The sequence below is a fragment of the Thalassophryne amazonica genome, chromosome 2, assembly GCF_902500255.1.
Source record: "Thalassophryne amazonica chromosome 2, fThaAma1.1, whole genome shotgun sequence".
Taxonomy (NCBI): Eukaryota; Metazoa; Chordata; class Actinopteri; order Batrachoidiformes; family Batrachoididae; genus Thalassophryne; species Thalassophryne amazonica.
Genome location: NC_047104.1, coordinates 87,675,998 through 87,697,108, shown reverse-complemented (window position 1 = coordinate 87,697,108; position 21,111 = coordinate 87,675,998). Strand labels below are relative to the sequence as shown.

The window sequence follows — 21,111 nt, the reverse complement described above, 5'->3', positions numbered from 1 at the left end:
AAGACACTAGAGGTAAGGGCAAAAACAAAGGTGTTTAATGATGGATGATGCATTAGTGTCAACTGTATATATATATATATATATATATATATATATATATATATATATATATATATATATATATATATATATATATATATATATATATATATATATATTCCTTACATTGTTGAATTTTTCTCTATATCTTGTTTTTGATATATATTCTTGCACTATTTTATCTTTTTTTTTTGCACTAATTTATTTTATTTTTATTCTATTTTATTGCACTGCAACTGGATGGTCCTAATCTCATTGTACCAATGTATAATGACAATAAAAGTCATTCTGATTCTGATTGCAAAGGTGGCAGAGATACAACAGCGACTCCAAAATCCCAAAAATACATTTAGTATCTAAAGTGAAGGTGACAAAAACACTTCAAAATGCAAAAAAGCCAAATCCCTGACAGACAGAGTGAAAAAAATAACACAACAAAAGTGTAACCAGTACTATGGGACTAAAATGATTAACAGACCAAACTCAGAAGTTCTAATTTGTCTCTAGGAGCGGAGTAACAAACTGACACCAGAATTAGGTTTTGGTTTTATGTTGGTACCATATATTTTGTTCCAAAAAAAGAGGGAGAAAAAAAACAAACAACATAAAAAACAATAGACAATATCAACCATGCATGGCCATTCAAAACCGAAAATATGAACCATAAAAGCTAATGTTCCACAATTCATCTGGGTTTACCCCAACGGTTCAGTTCATACCCTTTTGAACTCTAGTGTCCGTAGGGCCTTGCAACAACGGTCCACTGTATACAACCCTTCCAGTTCAACGGCTCCAAGAACTGAGCAAAATCCAAAAAGTCCACAGGTGCAAAAAAGTGATTTGAGTTTATGTGTGAGCCGTGAGCAGTGAGTTGCAGGGGGACAATATATAAAGGGAAAAGGCAGCTGCAAAGCCTCCTACCGGCCCAACCAGCACAGGAAAAGGGTCAGCGGCTGAGTTCTGGTTGAATTGGGCTTCAAACTTCAAGCTCCCTTTTTACTTGAGAGCAGGGGGCCATTTCCTTAGCTCGCCATCCGTACCTGGCCTATACATGAAACAGGACTAGTATAAATCCATGTGCACAAATCTACAAAATTCTAATACAAGTCACATAATAAACATTGCATTCAAAGGTGTCAAATATTGTACAATACTATTATTCAAAGAAAAATAAATCTCTTTATAAATATTTGTTAGGTCACAATATTCACCAATAATATCAAAATAATCTCAATATATCAAAGATAATCTTCTCACTACATCAAAAATATTCTCATAAGTAACAGTGTGGGATATTTCAATAAAAAAATCAAAGTGCATCGTGCTTCTCACAATGTATTAAATAGGCAACCCATATTAAAAATTGGGCTTGACAAATGCCTTCAAATACATATAAAAATAAACAACACAACCAAAAAAATAACTAATTAAATATATCATATGAACACAGTCACATTTCATGGTATATACTTGAGAACCAGGCACCAACACACAATGCTAAGTGCTACTCCACAAGGAATGAATGGGCCACGAAGCTAAGTATGCATCCATAGGGAATACATGCACCGCTAAGCTAACGTTAGCGCACTTACCAATTCCGCAGTTTAACAACTTTGCCTGCTCCTTTTGAGGTGGTACCGCCCCGGTAGACAACTCCTATTTCCCGACAATAAATACGGTTAGTACAAAGACTTAATTCAGCGAACTCAGCAAATTATCAACACTGACATACCTACAGCGACCTTCCCTCCAGCTCATCCCTCGCATCTACCGGCAGCAAATCACTTCCGGGTAATATGCCATACCAATTAGCCGCCCTACATCACGTGACCGTAAGGTGTGGAAAAGTGACGACATCACGTCAATGCAAGAGAAATTATTAGATAAATTAATTTTTTTTTTCTTTCCCAGCCGGGTTACAAAAGCAACAGTCCAAAAGAGATTAATGGACAATTCCTCATGACTGGCTGCAACTACAACACTGACAAGACTGGAAATAAACAACTGGCAACAAACATACCCAAAGACGTAAGTTATATAACCAACTAAACAGATTACTAACAGGTGTAGAAATGACAAACAAAACAGCGGGGCACGTGGGAGAAAATCAATAAGAGCACAATGATAAGAAAAAAAATGGACACCCGAGTGGAAGAATAAAATCTGATCATGAAACATGAACCAACAAAATGACACAGGTGGACAACAGAAGTACAATTAATGTTCTGAGAAACAAAAAGACATGAAACACAGAGGTAAGACAAAAATAAGTCCACAAGGGGTAGGGCCCTCGCATTGAATAGCTGTCAAAACGCCGTGCCCAGCTGCCAAGCATCTCTCCAGCAACTGAGCACGGCTGTGGACTAGGAACTAACATGGAACAGATAATGTAACAGAAAACATCACAATGCAGAACTGAAATCTAACATAGACATGGAGTAGCACGGGGGCAAAATAAAGGCAAAACCACATGGGTGACAACACACGGGGAGTGGACAACGTAGTGGAACCGGACGGAAAGACAGCTCTCATATGACCCAGGGAACCACCCACACAGCTGACTGACAGACAAAAACACAGACAACAGATCACATGGATATGGGGGAGTGGCCCAGGAGTGCAAGCACCCACAAGGTCAGGAGACAGAAAGAAAACACACACACAAAGGGAGACCACCAAGACAAACCCAACAAGACCATAGGATGAGCCCCCCTCACACACACACACACACACACACATACACACAGACACATCAAGTGCAGAGTACATTCCCCATTGGGAAACAGACCCACACATTCGCAGACAACACACCTGGACGCATACACCGAGACAGGAGGACAATGAAAAACAAACATCCACACACACAGGACTCAAACAGTAGTCACACAGTAATCAAACCCATAAGCTGTACATAATGGTAGCCCAACTCTTAGCCCACTGAGCTACCTGTTGTGCATGTACATATTGCAGCACTAAATGCAAAATACTGGGTCAAGATGATGTGGTGACTAAATATAACCACTGCATTGCTCACAAATGCAAAATATATTAAATTTTTTACAATTTCTTTTTGTCTTATTTGCTCACAAATAACTGTGCAAATTACAGTATGGTGGGACCAAAACGGTTCACAAATTGGCGACACCACATTGTCTTCTTAAAATTTTTGAATGTGGTGCTGCTGGAACATGAATGCACATCAATGGTTGACTGTGTGGAATTTGAAGTTGGATTTATATTAATGAAAAATCTGAAGGTCATACCATGTCATGTGATACGTTAATGTCATTTAATTTTATAGCAAAATTATGTGCATAATAATTAGATGTGCATGAGTGTGGCATCATTTGGGTAAACAACAAATTTTCTCAATGAAAATAGACAATCTATTGTGTATTTTCTCCTCGGTACTTTTAGATACAGAAGGTGTGCACAAACCCATCAGCTGTAAAGTTTTTCATTTTCTTGTGTTATTCAGGAATTGCTTCATATTTTCCCTGAGTAATAAGAAAAGTGATTCAGAGTGATTCATAACTTCTACAGGCCAGCCTTATTTGAATGAAAGACATTTTTGCTACTCCTTTCAATTTTGTGTCAGGCATATCACAATGGCACAAAATTAGCAAACACATGAATTTTAATGGTAGGAAAATAATAGCAGTTCTTGTGCCATAACACCCGTCCCAATGTTTGGCCACCACTGGGGGTGGCCAAACATTGGGACGGGCCTTTCACTGTGGGACGGTGCAGTTGCGGCTCGGTGGAGTAAGGTAAAGCTTTCTCTTATAACCGCTCATCATGCTGAAAAAGATCGTAAGTGGTGAAGATTTGGATGAAATTAAACTGTCTCTGAATTTCATGTCTGAGGAACTAAGTGGAGTGGTAAAAAAAACAAACAGAACAGCTTGGTTTATTAAAGGAAGTCAGAGAACTCAGAAAAATGCTGCTGGAGAAAGCCAATAAAATACAGATTTTGGAAAACCATGTGGACGGGTTGGAGCAGTATATTAGGATGGATGAGGTGATTGTGTCCGGATTGAACATTAAATATCGATCATATGCCAGGGCTGCTGCTCTCAGCAGTGGTACCAGCATGGATGAAGACACTCCGGGAGAAATTCACTCCCTGGAGCAACAGATCATTGACTTTTTTTCATCTCAGGACATCCACATCAACAACAATGATGTTGCAGACTGTCAGGCAATTCCAAAAAAGGATAATAAGTCTGGACCGGTTATTGTTATCCGGTTTGCAAATTGGAAACTTAAGAATGAATTGTTAAGGCAAACAAAAAAGCTGAAAGGAACTGAGGTGTACATAAATGGACATTTGACAAAGAAGAATGCAAATATTGCAAGGCAAGCCAGAGCTCTAAAAAACAGAAAAAAATACAAGCAACTTGGACCAGGAACTGTAAAGTATGGATTAAATTAAATGGATCTCCGGAGGAAGCAAAAGTTATGATAATAAGAGAGCTCTCGGATCTGGACAAATTTAAGTGACTGCTTCCTAAGGAGGACAATGCTTATTATTGGTTCTTTTTCGTTTACTTGTAGTGATTTCTTTTGTGGTTGATTTGTTTGTTTTCTTTCACTATGGGACACATTTTGCAAAAAGCAGGGGTGGTGGCCAAGTGGTTAATGTGCTTGGTTTCACTTCAGAAGGTTCCGGGTTCAAATCCCACCCCTGTCACATTTCTCCATGTAATGTGGAGTTGGGTCAGGAAGGGCATCCGGCGTAAAACCTGTGCCAATTCAACATGCAGATCCACCTTGGATTTGCTGTGGCGACCCCGAGTGCAAACAAGGGAGCAGCCGAAGGGACTTACTTACACATTTTGCAAAAACTTATATCACAAATATATTCACTCACATCTAGCAGCTAGACTTTCTTTAGCAGCATTTTGGTTTGTGGATTACAATTTTTTTTACTTTTATGACAACTGATTCTTATCAATTTACTCCTGCACAGGAGTTCCACTTAAAATTTTTTGATTACACTGAACATAGATTTCATAATATTGAATATAATATAGATCTGGATTGTTTTTTTTTTTCTTAAAAATATTACTCATCATTGCAATTATTTTTCTGAGGAACAATTTAGCAAACTTACTGTGTTAAATGGGACATTCTCCATCATACATTTTAACAACAGAAGTCTTCCCATGAACTTGTCAAAAATTCAGGATTGTTTAAATAGTGCAAATAAACATTTTTCAGTTATCGCAATTTCTGAGACGTGGTTAAAAGAGGACCATATGGACATTGTCCAGTTTGTGGGTTATGATTTCTTTCCAATAAATAGGATGAACAAACAGGGTGGTGGTGTGGCACTTTATGTTAATTCTGCTTATCACTGTGAAATCATTCAAAACATGTTTTTCTTTGGAAAATGTCATGGAATGTGTCACTGCGGAAATTAAATGTGAAAAATCAAAAAATATAATTGTAAGTTGTGTTTACAGAGCACCAGGATCAAACATAAAAACTTTTGTGGGAAAGTTGATTGAGATGTACAATACTGTTAAGAAAAATAAGTCTGTATTTGTTTGTGAAGACTTCAGCATTGACTTCTTAAATCCTCACTGTCAAATACATATAACTGAATTTATATATTCTGTGTTTTGTTTGTGAATGTAGCCAGTAATTACTCATCCATCTAGGATAACTGCGAACACAGTGACACTTATTGACAATATACTTACAAATGTTACCGTGGGGAATTTAGAGGGGGTATTATTATTAGTGATATCAGTGATCATTTGCCGGTTTCTGTAGTTTTGAATTCTTTAGTTGACAAAATTGACCATACTGAAAGTACAAATTTCAAGAGGAAAATAACAGAGGAGACTTTGGAAAATCTTAGAATGGACTTAAAGGATCAAAACTGTAGTGACATTTACATTGAGGACATTGATCTATGTCATTCATTTCTATTATCTCCAATTTATATGATAAACATTGCCCTTTGGTGTCAAATGGAAATAAGCAAAATGTTGACAAACCTTGGATTACTAAGGGACTGCAAAATGCATGTAAAAAGAAGAAAAATCTGTACAAGCAATTCTTAAAACTAAGAACATTTGATGCTGAGAAAAGATATAAGACATATAAAAATAAGCTAACTAACATTATGCAATCTTGTAAAAGGCAGTATTATAGTGATTTATTGGAAAAAATAAAAAATATATTAAGGGTACTTGGAAGATTTTAAATGAAGTCATAAATAAGAGAAAAGGTGTTAAAGAATATTCTGCCCTTTTTTACACAAGTACTCATACAGTTGTTAAGGAAAATAAAGCTATAGCGGATCATGTTAATGATTACTTTGTAAATATGGGTAAAAATTTAACTGATTCGATTGTATGTTCTGGACTGTGTTCTTTGGATTACTGTAAAACAATAAAATTCAGGATTCAATGTTCATTAAAGAAACTGATGAATATGAAATAATTGACATTGTTCATAACCTCAAGGGGAAAAAAACAATTGATAGTGATAATTTTGATATGTCTTTGAGTAAAAATATTATTGATTGTATTGTTAAACTCTTTATGTATACTCAACAAAAATATAAACGCAACACTTTTGGTTTTGCTCCCATTTTGTATGAGATTAACTCAACGATCTAAAACGTTTTCCACATACACAATATCACCATTTCCCTCAAATACTGTGCACAAACCAGTCTAAATCTGTGATATTGAGCACTTCTCCTTTGCTGAGATAATCCATCCCACCTCACAGGTGTGCCATACCAAGATGCTGATTAGACACCATGATTAGTGCACAGGTGTGCCTTAGACTGCCCACAATAAAAGGCCACTCTGAAAGGTGCAGTTTTGTTTTATTGGGGGGGGATACCAGTCAGTATCTGGTGTGACCACCATTTGCCTCATGCAGTGCAACACATCTCCTTCGCATCATCCGTGAAGAGAACACCTCTCCAACGTGCCAAACGGCAGCAAATGTGAGCATTTGCCCACTCAAATCGGTTACAACGACGAACTGGAGTCAGGTCAAGACCCCGATGAGGACGACGAGCATGCAGATGAGCTTCCCTGAGACAGTTTCTGACAGTTTGTGCAGAAATTCTTTGGTTATGCAAACCGATTGTTCCAGCAGCTGTCCGAGTGGCTGGTCTCAGACGATCTTGGAGGTGAACATGCTGGATGTGGAGGTCCTGGGCTGGTGTGGTTACACGTGGTCTGCGGTTGTGAGGCTGGTTGGATGTACTGCCAAATTCTCTGAAACGCCTTTGGAGACGGCTTATGGTAGAGAAATGAACATTCAATACACGAGCAACAGTTCTGGTTGACATTCCTGCTGTCAGCATGCCAATTGCACGCTCCCTCAAATCTTGCGACATCTGTGGCATTGTGCTGTGTGATAAAACTGCACCTTTCAGAGTGGCCTTTTATTGTGGGCAGTCTAAGGCACACCTGTGCACTAATCATGGTGTCTAATCAGCATCTTGGTATGGCACACCTGTGAGGTGGGATGGATTATCTCAACAAAGGAGAAGTGCTCACTATCACAGATTCAGACTGGTTTGTGAACAATATTTGAGAGAAATGGTGATATTGTATATGTGGAAAAAGTTTTAGATCTTTGAGTTCATCTCATACAAAATGGGAGCAAAACCAAAAGTGCTGCGTTTATATTTTTGTTGAGTGTATATTTGTAACCTGTCACTAATGACTGGGAAATTTGGCTAAAGTGATATTGCTGTTTAAATCTGGAGACAAACATATCTTCTCAAATTAAAGACCAATCACTCTCCTGCCACAATTTTCCAAAATTTTGGAAAATGTATTTTTAAAGAGGTTATATGATTTCATAACTAAACATCACATACTTAGTGAACAGCAATATGGTTTTAGAAAAAAAATCACGCTACTTTACTGGCTGTAATTTTGTTGAACAGATTACAAATGCAATTGAAAATAAGCCATATACTGTTGTTTTTTTTTTGTTTTTGTTTTTTTGATTTACATAAAGCATTTGATACTATAGACCACACTGTGCTATTGGACAAACTACAGAGGTATGGTATCAGGGGATTGGCATATGATTGGATAGTTAGCTATTTATACAACAGATATCAGTGTGTACATATTGGTGGGACAAATTCTGAACTCATGAAAATTACTTCTGGGGTGCCCCAGGGTTCAGTTCTGGGGCTGTTGTTGTTTCTTCTGTATATTAATGACATATGTTTGGTTTCCAAGTCCGTCAGTTGTATTTTGTATGCTGATGATCAGTGGTGGGCACAGATAACCAAAAAATTAACTTTGATAACAGATAATAAGATAACTGAAAAGTTATCTTTGATAACGATAAACCGATAAACCACCTAAAAATGTATCGGAAGTTACAGATAATCGATAACCGATACATTCCAGTGTTGTCTATGGGACATTTGCAGTTACTAAAGAGCTGAAATTGATTTTTAACACGATCGCTTTAGAAAGAATCAAAAGCGGTAAAAGATTTAAAGAATAAGCAAGAATGTTTGACAATGCTGCCCCCTGCAGGAAGCAGCACAGACAAATCCTGAGAGCACCCACGAAATCAACTCTTTACTAATCATAATCATTTTTGAAATGATCATTTTGAAATTTATCAAAGTCAGTAGAAGCAAGACTGAGTACATGTGTGTGAATGAGAGGGAGCCCAGTGGAATAGTGCAGTTACAAGGAGTAGAAGTGGTGAAAGTAGATGAGTTTAAATATTTGGGGTCAACTGTTCAAAGTAATGGAGAGTGTGGTAGAGAGGTGAAGAAGAGAGTGCAGGCAGGGTGGAGTGGGTGGAGAAAGGTGGCAGGAGTGATTTGTGACCGAAGAATATCAGCAAGAGTGAAGGGGAAAGTTTACAAAACAGTAGTGAGACCAGCTATGTTGTATGGTTTAGAGACAGTGGCACTAACAAAAAGACAGGAGGTAGAGCTGGAGGTGGCAGAGCTGAAGATGTTGAGATTCTCTTTGGGAGTGACAAGAATGGACAAGATTAGGAATGAACATATCAGAGGGACAGCTCAGGTGGGACGGTTTGGAGACAAAGTCAGAGAGGCGAGATTGAGATGGTTTGGACATGTGCAGAGGAGGGACCCAGGGTATATAGGGAGAAGGATGCTGAGGATGGAGCTACCAGGCAGGAGGAGAAGAGGGAGACCAAAGAGGAGGTTCATGGAGGTGCTGAGAGAGAACATGCAGGTGGTTGGTGTGACAGAGGAAGATACAGAGAACAGGGTGAGATGGAAACGATTGATCTGCTATGGCGACCCCTAACGGGAACAAACGAAAGACAAAGAAGAAGACTAATCATAATCATTTTTCTTTCAATAGTCTGCCACTGATGGAAGCTCTTGTTTACAACAGCGCTCCCACCACAGAGATACACCAAGAGCATCCATAAGACCAGCTCTCTATTAATTTCAACACTCCGGTCAGGCGGAGGTCTTGAAAAATAAAGTCATACTAACTTATGGTTTTTGGAAAATACTGATAGAATAACTCCATTAATGTCAATTCTGTCATTTGTACAAAGTTAAAATATAACATATATCTTTTAATGTTGAATAAGGCACTAATTCTGAGGTTTTGTAACAAACACAGACCGCAAAGCATTCTGGGTAAAAGTGCTAAACAGTGATTGGTTCAGTAATCCATTATGTAAACCAACACGTTAATGTGACGTGTGTCGTGTGTTGGTTTAAAGATAAATGTGCTTTTGTAAAATATTCCATTTTTATTTGTAAAAACAGGCATTTTTACGGAGCCCTGGAAGTGTCATCGCAATTGCATGTTTTAAAACTTTTATGATGTTGTAAAACGTGCACTCAATATTAGTAAGTAAGTAAGTAAATTTATTTATATAGTGCCTTTCACAGACATAAGGCCATGTACACACGTTGTCGGGTATTTGTAAAACCAAATATCTTCCCCTTTCACTTTGGGGAAAAAACTTCATCCACACTACGTCGTTTAAAAAAAAATCCATCCACATCGAACCATATAAATGTGTTTTAATTAGTCTGCCAAACCTTTGGGTGGCGGTACTGATTAAAATTCTATCCAATCAGGAGCCTTATTCTCTTGTCGTCACTTCCACAAAAACTAAAAACATGGCGCCAACCTCGTTTGTGTGGGCCGATAAGGAGTCGGAATTACTTCTAACCGTAGTTTTAGAATACAAAGTTAACATATATGCACACAAAAAGCGCCTGGACAATGGACAATACCAACACTATGAGAGCAGCCATGTACCCAGACGTTTAATACTGCCATGAACACTCCTGGCCAGTAGATGGCAGTAGCGGCCTTGAAAAAATGTCAAACTAAATTCCAGATAATCTGTGTCTGCTACATTTAAGATGCGTGGAATTTAACAAACGCAAATACACTAACGTCTATAAACCCAGAGAATATATTCACGAGAGTTTTAGGCACTAGAGTTTAATGCTGTTATCTGTGGACCCTGAACAGAGTGTCTGAAATGCATTTGTCCTGTCGTGAACGTCTGAGATTACCTTATGCTACCCATAATGCATTGCTGCCTGGCACAGCATGTGCTCACAAAACCTTAAAAATTAGCACATTACTTTGAAACGAAAACATATATCTGATATTTTCACTTTATAAACTTCAGACATGACAATAATTTTAAATAACTTGTCTAAAATGAGTGGTTAAAATTTGAACCATAAGTTAAACATGTATGCCTCTGGATGACTTGGTGACATTGCGATTATATTAGTATGGTGTTAAAGGAAATTACTTTTTTTTTTGGTCACCAGTTCTCCTTTGCTTACAGATGATAGAGTGGTTTCTGATTGCATAGGATAGAACAACATGCTTATTAGCAAACTTTTAACAGGTAGGTCTCAACAGCTTTAACAGTTTTAAAAATGTTTTTCACTGTTCAGCTTAGTTTAGTACGTTATCGGTCTAAAAGTTATCGGACGGTAATTCATTGGAAGATAATTAGTCCGATGGTTTTTAAATTTATCTAAAAAGATAATCCGATAATGAAAACATTATCTTTGATAATTATCTGTTATCGGATTATCGGAAGTGTGCCCACCACTGCTGATGATACGATGGATCACTTGGGACAGAGCTTGGACATGATGGAGAAGGAACTACAGAAGTTTAAACAACGGTTTGATTCAAACAAATTATCGCTCCACTTTGGTAAGACAAAGTGTATAATATTTGGAAACAAGTGCAGGAGTTTCTGCAGAAATTTATTATTAAATGATATTGAAATTGAAACTGTAACTGATACAAAATTTCTTGGTGTTTTTATTGACGATAAACTGAGCTGGAAAACGTATATTAATTTTGTTAAATCCAAAATGTCAAAAGCCATTGCAATTCTGCATAAAGCACAAGATTTAATTTCCCAACACTCATTAACTATATTACATCACTCATTGCTCGTTCCATACATGACCTACTGTATTGAGGTATGGGAAAATACATATAAAACTAATACTAAGCCAATAGTTTTGTTGCAAAAGAAAGCTGTAAGAATTATTTGTAACAAATCACATTGCGAGCCAACAAATCCATTGTTTGTCTGTTTATATATTCTAAAATTGTGGGACTTGGTTGATTACATTACAATAGAAATTATGTATAAAGTTAAAAATAAACTGCTGCCACAACATGTCCAGGATCTGTTTAAACTCCAGTTATAATTTGAGAGTAATTTTATTGTTTGAGAAATCAAGGATCCGAACTACTGCAAAAAGTCATTGTGTATCTGTCAAAGGTGTTAACATCTGGAACAACTGTCCCAACAACATTAAAGTACTTGGTATGTTAGTAGGCTTTAAAAGACATTACAAGAATAACAAAATTGCGTGCTATAGTTGGAGACTTAGGTCTACTGATTTATTACTTTCGGGTTTGTGTGTTGTGTGCCAGTGTTGTCTGGTTATATTTTGTAAATTTGAGTTCATTGACTAACTTTGCACATTTTTTCTTTTTGGTATTGTCATCGTGTATACGTGTATATATCGGCATATATATATATATATATATATATATATATATGTGTGTGTGTGTGTGTGTGTGTGTGTGATTGTGTAGATATGTATTTATGAAATTTTGTGTGTATATATTTCTTATATTTTAGTATAAGGGGTGGGTATTTTTAAGCTTTGCTTCTGCCCTCACCCTTTTGGCAATGCAGGACCTTTGTAAAGTTGCTTTTTTATGAGTTTATTGTTTTTGTTGTTGAATTGTGTACTGAATAAACTCATTCATTCATTTATTCACAAAGCAAAGTACAGGGTGGCACAAATGCCATTGCTGCATTTCACTGGGAATACCCTCTGTGACATCAACCTAGTCCAGGGGTGCTGAAGTTCGGTCCTCCAGATCTACCTTCCTGACACTCTTAGTTGTCTCCCTGAATCCATTGAAAGGCTCATTAGCAGGCTTTTAATGAGCCTTTCATTGTATTCAGGTGTGATGGAGCAGGGAGACAATTAAGAGTGACAGGCAGGTAGATCTCGAGGACCAAACTTGGACACCCCTGACCTAGTCAGTAGTAGTCAAGAAAACTAAAGAGATCATAGTTGACTTCAGGAAGCATGAGGATGATCCCTCCCCCTTAACCATTAAAGGTGAGGTAGTAGAGAGGGTCTCTTACTCTCTTGTTTAAAATTTCTGGGCACCTGGATCACTGAGGATCTTAAATGGGAAGTAAACACATCCGCTGTGGTCAAAAAGGTGCACCAGAGGCTTTATTTTTTTATGAACACTTAAGGCCTGGTCACACGGCATACGACGATTCCTGAACGAAGGGAAAAAAGGAAAAAAGTCACAAATCATCGAGAAAAGATGGATGAATGAGCTTTTCATGTTTCCCATCACCAAACAGCCTGCAAATCAAGAGTGCAAAAGGAACGAAAGAGGAACAAAACTAAACCGAAGCTAACGTTGATCTTGATGCTTTAAACGAAACTCGCCTGGAGCCACTGCTGGAGCAGTGTGTGTATCTGCATCCTGCTCTGTGTTCCAGGACTTTGCGCTGGGACGGAGCTCTGTAGCAACTGAGTCCTGGAGAAGCTGCAAAGAGAAGTGCGTGATCTGACCCACTGTGCGCACATCAATGGATCCAACTGTTATGGTTACTCATCCAGAACAACAGAGGGATCATCTTCTTCATCATCAGAATCCTCACTGTCTGGTTGAGACTGACGACACGCTGCCTGCTCAGTCTTGCTCCCAATAATAATAATAATAATAATAATAATAATAATAATAAAAAAATGCTGGTTGTATCACTGTATTATGTTACTAAGCCATATATATTGATTTATAACAGAAAACTGTCAAAAGGGGGAATAAAAATAAGTGTAAAGATGATTGAATATATCATCAGAGCAGTAAATTGATCAGTCTGTGTGAACGCCGCGCATTGACTCCCTATGTGCAGTTATTTCCACTAACTGCCACTGATGCACAACATGAATTCTGCCTTCCAGAACAACTCTTATATAATCATCTGAATCATCTTGCTGTTGCCACATGTACAGAAGGGCTAGATTGTCATTCCTACACTCATATTGTTATATTTAATAAAAAATAATAAGTGCACGCAGGAGACGATCACTGCTGCCACCGCTGCATTCATGTACCGCTGGAAATTACAGCTTTTTTGATGCTTCAAATTCAGCAGTTGCTTGTGCCAGGAGTGTGGTTTTCATTATATTTTTGTAAAATAATTCATTGTATCCACATAAAAAAAAAATTATTTTGGCCTATATAAGGCGCCTGAGCCCAGTGAAGCTGACTCCCCCACCCAGATAAAAAAAAAAAAAAAAAAATCCAAGCAAGCAGGCGGAGTTTATCCTGTAATTTCCGACGGTACATGAACACAGTGGCAGCAGCAGCGCTCACAAACCGGCTTCTGCACTATATGAAAACATTCAGCAGGTCGAATGAAGTTGAACTAAATGCTAACATTATAAAAACTAAGCAAATGATTAAAAAAAAAACAAGAACTACAGCAAAACGAAATACGGATGAATTGAGGTTTTCGGCGGCATTTGTTCAAATTTTTCAACAGTCTAAAAATCCTGACGAAGCGGCAGCTGCAGGAACGAAGCTGCTCAAAAGTTAAACTATGCCAACAAAAGTCAACGAAAGTCCAGATTTCTTGTTTTGTTTGGACTTCGTTGCCCTTAGTTAAGTGCCGTGTGACCAGGCCTTTAAGAACAACCTGTCTGCTGAGCTGCTCGAGGCCTTATATCAGAGGTGTCAAATCCGGCTTCAAAAAGTAAAAAGCCTCCCATGTGTTGCTTCTAACTGTGCACCTAAAACAGGTGATCTCAATAATTAGCTCATCAACCTGCCTGAAGAGCTGACTAATTACAATCAGCTGGTTTATTGGGAAGATGGAACAAATATGTGGCTGGACTTTTACTTTCTGAAGCTGGATTTGACACCTCTGCCTTTTATGACTGTTCCATCAAGAGTGTTTTAACTTATTGTATTGTATTGTATTGTATAAGACTGGGGATAGACACCACTTCACAAATTATAGACCTGTTTCTTTGCTTCCACAATTTTCCAAATTATTAGAAAAGTTATTCAATAATAGATTAGACAAATTCATAAATAAACATAAATTACTTACTGATAGTCAATATGGATTCAGAGCACATAGTTCAACATCACTTGCATTAATAGAATCAGTTGAGGAGATTACAAACGCCATAGACCACAAATTACATTCAGTTGGAATATTTATAGACCTTAAAAAGGCTTTTGATACAATTAATCATGACATATTAATCAATAAACTTGAACAGTATGGGATTAGGGGGTTGGTGTTGCACTGGGTGAGAAGCTACTTAAGTAACAGAAAACAGTTTGTGAAGTTGGGGGAATATACATCATCATGCTTGGACAATGCTTGTGGCGTCCCACAGGGGTCAGTATTGGGTCCAAAACTGTTTCTAATTTATATAAATGATATTGTCAATGTTTCCAAAATATTAAAATTAGTATTATTTGCAGATGACACAAGCATTTTTTGTTCAGGGGGGGATTTGCAGGAGTTACTGAGGAGGATCAGTATAGAAATGGGAAAATTGAAAATATGGTTTGACAGAAATAAATTATCATTAAACTTAAGTAAAACAAAATACATGTTATTTGGCTATTGTAATACAGACATACAGGTTCAGTTACAAGTCGAGGGGGTAGATATTGAAAGGGTACATGAAAATAAGTTTCTGGGGGTGATAATAGATGATAAGATAAACTGGAAGACTCATATAAAACATATACAAAGTAAACTGTCAAGAAGCATTTCAGTTCTAAACAAAGCGAAACATATTCTGGACCACAACTCACTCCGCATTCTTTACTGCTCACTGGTTTTACCATATTTACAGTACTGTGCAGAGGTATGGGGTAATACTTATAAAGGTACAACACAATCACTATCAGTAATGCAGAAAAGAGCTATAAGAATTATTCATAATACTGGCTATAGAGATCATACAAATCCACTATTTTTACAATCCAAATTCTTAAAATTCACAGACTTGGTTCATTTTCAAACAGTACAAATTGTGTATAAAGCAATAAACAATTTACTTCCAGCAAATATTAAAAATATGTTTTTTAACAGATCAGGGGATTACAGTCTGAGGGGGAAATTTAATTTAAAGCATCAGTGGGCACGAACAACATTAAAAGGTTTCTGTATTTCTGTCTGTGGGGTGAGGATGTGGAACAGATTGGGAGTGGGGCTCAAGCAATGTCCAAGCATGAACCAGTTCAAACAGCGGTACAAAAATATGTTTTTTTCTGGGTATAGGGAGGAGGAAGGGTAATGAGGGTTAGGGTGTTTTTGTTTTTTGCTTCGGCTTGTAAATATATAGTATTTTGTATGTAAGTAGGTATGTGTAGGTGTATATTTATGTTTGTGTATATATATGTATATATATATATATTGATATCGGTTTAGGTGTGTAGGAATTTATGTGTATATGTGGCAAAGGGTATTACTGGTTGTGGGGAAGAAGGGGTAGGGATAAATAAGCTGATGCTTCACCCTACCCCTTTTCGGACATGTTGGGTACACAGTAGGAACTTTTTTGTTGTTGTCTTTACTGATCTATCTTGTAATTGTTGTTGTATCAAATGTTCGAAATAAACAGTTTTCATTCATTCATTCATATTACAGCAAGGTTTGCTAACTGCTCTAAAAACAATAAGAAATCCATCAAAGGAGTCAAAAGAATGGCAGAAATGATCACTGGTCTCCCACTGCCCTCACTGGATGATATTTTTAGGACTCGCTGCCTCCATCGGGCAAGCAGTATTCTGAAGGATGGAATACGAGGTCTATTAGAAAAGTATCCGACCTTATTATTTTTTTCAAAAACCATATGGATTTGAATCACGTGTGATTGCGTCAGACAAGCTTGAACCCTCGTGCGCATGCGCCTGTCGGTTGCGTCATTCGCCTGTGAGCAGGCTTTGAGTGAGGAGTGGTCCAGTCCCCTCGACGGATTTTCATTGTCAGGAAATGGCGGAATGATTTGGGCTTTTTTTCCATCAGAATTTTTTCAGAAACTGTTAGAGACTGGCAGCTGGAAACCATTCGAAAAATTTATCTGGCTTTTGGTGAAAATTTTACGGGGTTCACAGAGAATAAGGACTGTTACTACAGCTTTAAGGACGGCTTTAAGGACGCTCGGCGCGCTGCGCTCCGTGCCGTCATCAAGAGCCACAAACCACCGGATCATTTCTAAACGGATGGCTCTGTGGATCCGAGACCGTCATGTGCACTTTCACAAGAGCTGGACATTAGCCATTTTCCGGCAGATTTCACTTTTAACAAGAGATTTTGTCATGGAAAGTCGAGCGGATGGAGCGAGACAAAACCACCTCCGTTTTGGTCTCACAGGACGGCTTTGAGATGGCATTCAGACAGCTGTCGGTGGTTTTTCCATCGAGTGATTATCCGAGAAATTGTGGATGTGCCTGGACATGCCAGAACATGTCCCGTGAGGCTTCATCACGGCGTTGCTTTGCACCATGCGGCACCGCCGCGACACGCGGAATTCCTCCGCACGTCTGTCTCAATGTGCCGAAAAACTGCTGATGTCCACGTCTTTTCACAATTCCTGTGCTAGTCAGACGATGTCCCGGATAAAACACAGCGTCCAGTTTGGAAATGAATGGCACATTCCACTGTTACAGGAGTTTTTGTCATGGAAAGAGGAGCAGAGGCTTCGCGCGTCGCGGCGGTGCCACATGGCGCACAGCAACGCCATGAGGAAGCCTCACGGGACATGTTCTGGCATGTCCAGGCACATCCACAATTTCTCGGATAATCACTCGATGGAAAAACCACCGACAGCTGTCTGAACGTCATCTCAAAGCCATCCTGTGAGACCAAAACGGAGGTGTTCCTTTGTCTCGCTCCATCAGCTAATCGGTCATGATGTGCGAAGCCTCCGCTCGGCTTTCCATGACAAAATCTCTTGTTAAAAGTGAAATCTTCCGGAAAATGGCTGATGTCCAGCTCTTGTGATAACCAGAGAAAGTGCACACGACGGTCTCAGATCCACAGAGCCATCCGTTTAGAAATGATCTGGTGGTTTGTGGCTCTCGATGATGGCACGGAGCACGGTGCGTCGAGCGTCCTTAAAGCCGTCCTTAAAGCTGTAGTAACAGTCCTTATTCTCTGTGAAGCCCGTAAAATTTTCACTGAAAGCCAGATAAATTTTTCGAATGGTTTCCAGCTGCCAGTCTCTAACAGTTTCTGAAGTAAATTCTGATGGAAAAAAAGCCCAAATCATTCCGCCATTTCCTGACAATGAAAATCCGCCGAGGGGGTGGACCACTCCTCACTCAAAGCCTGCTCACAGGCGAATGACGCAACCGACAGGCGTGGAAAAACTCAGGCATGCGCACGAGGGTTCAAGCTTGTCTGACGCAGTCACACGTGATTCAAATCCATATGGTTTTTGAAAAAAATAATAAGGTCGGATATTTTTCTAATAGACCTCGTACACCCCTCACACCACCTTTTGTCCTGGCTTCTATCTGGCAGGAGTTATCGAGCCTTCAAAGCTCACACCCCAAGGCTGAAACTAGCTTTTTTCCTTGAGCCATTACAGAATTGAACAGACGTGCCCAAGCTCCAGGCAAAACACTGCACTGCTCTAATTAGAACATGTGCAATATCTGTTTTTAACTATTTTAACTTTTTACGTATATTTACTAAATGTTGGATTGATTTTTAGCTGTTTAAGGGTTTTATTACAGTTGGGTATTTTAAATGTCAACTGGCATTTTAGAGGGACGTGCAGTATGGGACGTGCAGTATGGGACGAAAACAATGTGGGATCAGTGCAATATGAGACATATGTCTGACTGGAATGGTGTATTTAGAGGTTTCTGAGCTGACCTCATTCCCCAAACATCCCCCACTCCCCTCCCCAAATCTCCTGATGTTCTTAACATTTACTGAAGTATGTGTGTGGCTAAATTATGTGTGAAGGTGGGCATTGTTTTTGAGGAGCAAATTCCGTTGTGCTGGTTTACTGTGGAGTGACAATAAAGGTGATCCTGATCCTGAACCAAAGGGTGATGTCACAGAGGGTTTTCTGAAAAGCGGCTTGGTATGTTTAATTATTTTGCCATTAAAATTGCCCATCATTATCAAAATAAAATAAGTTCTCAAGTCTAGGGCTTCTCAAAGTCTAGAGACTAATTAGTGACTGCGCAGCAAACGAGGTACGTAGGCTGAGCGAGTCCGAGTGAGGTTTTGCCATTCAATGTGGGAACGGCAACAGAGGTATCCGCATGCATGTTTGAACGCGGTGGATTGTAGATATCCCTCTGTTCAATGCTTTGCGCAATAGCGCTCTGTTGCTTTGCAGCAGCAGCGGACTGAGCGGAGGTTGAGGGACCCGCTGCCACTCTGTTAGAACAGATCAATAGGTGCTTTCACTTTTGAGTCACCAAACACCAGAAAAGTCTCCAGTGACTCCAGGAAAAGTAGCTAGATTTGTTGCTAGTCACGTTTGAGAATATAAGTTGTCAAGAGGGTTTGGAAAGTCACCAGATTTAGCAAGAATGTTGCCAAGACTGCACATATGTTTTTCTGGATTTCATATTGGATTTTATGATGGGTGGATTGGATGCAGGTATTAAAAAATTTGACCATCTTATTGCCTCAGTAAATGTGGAGTAACAGTGATGCTAATTAAATTTCACTCGATGGAAATACAGGCGCACAGAGATCTTAGATATTCATTAGTGGGAACAAAAGTGGCATAAACCATATTATCTTAGATATTTGTTGTGAAATGTTTGGAAAGAGTCCACAGCCACTGCTAGCAGGGATCTGGACATGGTTCACAACCAAAGAGTAGCTGTAAATCAAAATTACGATGCCACAAATTATTAGTAATCTTATATCTTAAAATAGCTTAAACTGATGAGCTATGAAATATTAATGTCCCCCCACCCTTCCCAGTACAGTTTCCATAAAGTGAAGAGGGGACAAGCTACACAGACAGTTTTTTGTACCAGACTATAAACATGTTCATTACGTCTGCCAAGGACATGATAAAATCATGTGTTTATTTGTCTGTCTGTCTGTCTGTCTGTCTGTCTGACTGTCTGTTAGGAGGATTACATCAAAAGTACTGAACGGAGTTTGATGAAATTTTTACCACAGATAGATATTAGGCCATGAAAGAAACCAGAAAATTTTGGAGGTGATCCGGATCCAGATTCTGGATCCAGTTTCACTTTATATAGGCTCTGAAGGATTGCTTTTAGCAGGATTACATCAAAACTACTGCAGGGATTTTGACAAAATTTTCAACACAGATACATATTAGGCCATGGAAGAAACCATAAAAGTTTGGAGGTGATCCAAATTCTGGATCAAGTTTCACTTTATACAGGATCTGAAGGATTACATTTAGCAAGATTACATCAAAAATACTGAACGGATTTTGATGAAAGGTGATCTGGATCCAGATCTGGATTCTGGATCAAGATTCACTTTATATAGGCTTTGAAGGATTACTTCAAAACTGCTTCATGGATTCTTCAACAAATTTTCACCACAGATAGATATTAGGCCATGGAAGAATCCATTAAATTTTGAAGGTGATCCAGATCTGGATTTTGGATCAGTTTTGACAAAATCCTTCAAAGTCTGTATAAAGTAAATCTTGATACAGAATCCAGATCCAGATTCTGGATCAAACTTTCCAGACTTTGAAGGATTACTTCAAAAGTACTTCATGGATTCTCACCACATTTGGAAAACAGATATTAGGGCATGGAAGATTCCACTGAATTTTGGAGGTGATCCGAATCTGGATTGGTGGATGTCAGAAATATCTAATTGCTCTTGTTTGTGCTGTGAAGTTGGATATTTTAGCACAGGGGACTATATGGAGTGTATGTGTCTGTGTACAGTGCATCCGGAATGTATTCAGTGTTTCACTTTTTCCACATTTTGTTATGTTACAGCTTTATTCCAAAATGGTATAAATTATTTATCTTTGGGCAGTTTTACCCATTCCTCTTTGCAGCACCTCTCAAGCTCCGTCAGGTTGGATGGGGAGTGTCGGTGCACAGCCATTTTCAGATCTCTCCAGAGATGTTCAATCAGATTCAGATCTGGGCTCTGTCTGGGCCACTCAAGGACATTCACAGAGTTGTCCTGAAGTCACTCCTTTGATATCCTGGCTGTGTGGTTAGGGTCATTGTCCTGCTGAAAGATGAACTGTCGCCCCAGTCTGAGGTCAAGAAGGCTCTGGAGCAGGTTTTCATCCAGTGTCTCTGTACATTGCTGCATTCATCTTTCCCTCAATCCTGACTAGTCTCTGAGTTCCTGCCGCTAAAAACATCCCCATAGCATGATAAGGCCACAACCATGCTTCACCGTAGGGATGGTGTCTGGTTTGCTCCAAACATGACACCTGGTATTCACGCTTTCTTCTTTGTCTTTCGGCTGTTCACGTTAGGGGTCACCACAGTAGATCAATCGTTTCCATCTCAC

General features: G+C 38.7%; 1 protein-coding gene across 1 annotated transcript in view; it reads right to left on the bottom strand.

The window, feature by feature from the left end:
• Nucleotides 1-21,111, bottom strand: part of spon1a (spondin 1a) — a 374,574-nt gene that overhangs the window by 316,250 nt on the left and 37,213 nt on the right. The window lies entirely within an intron of this gene.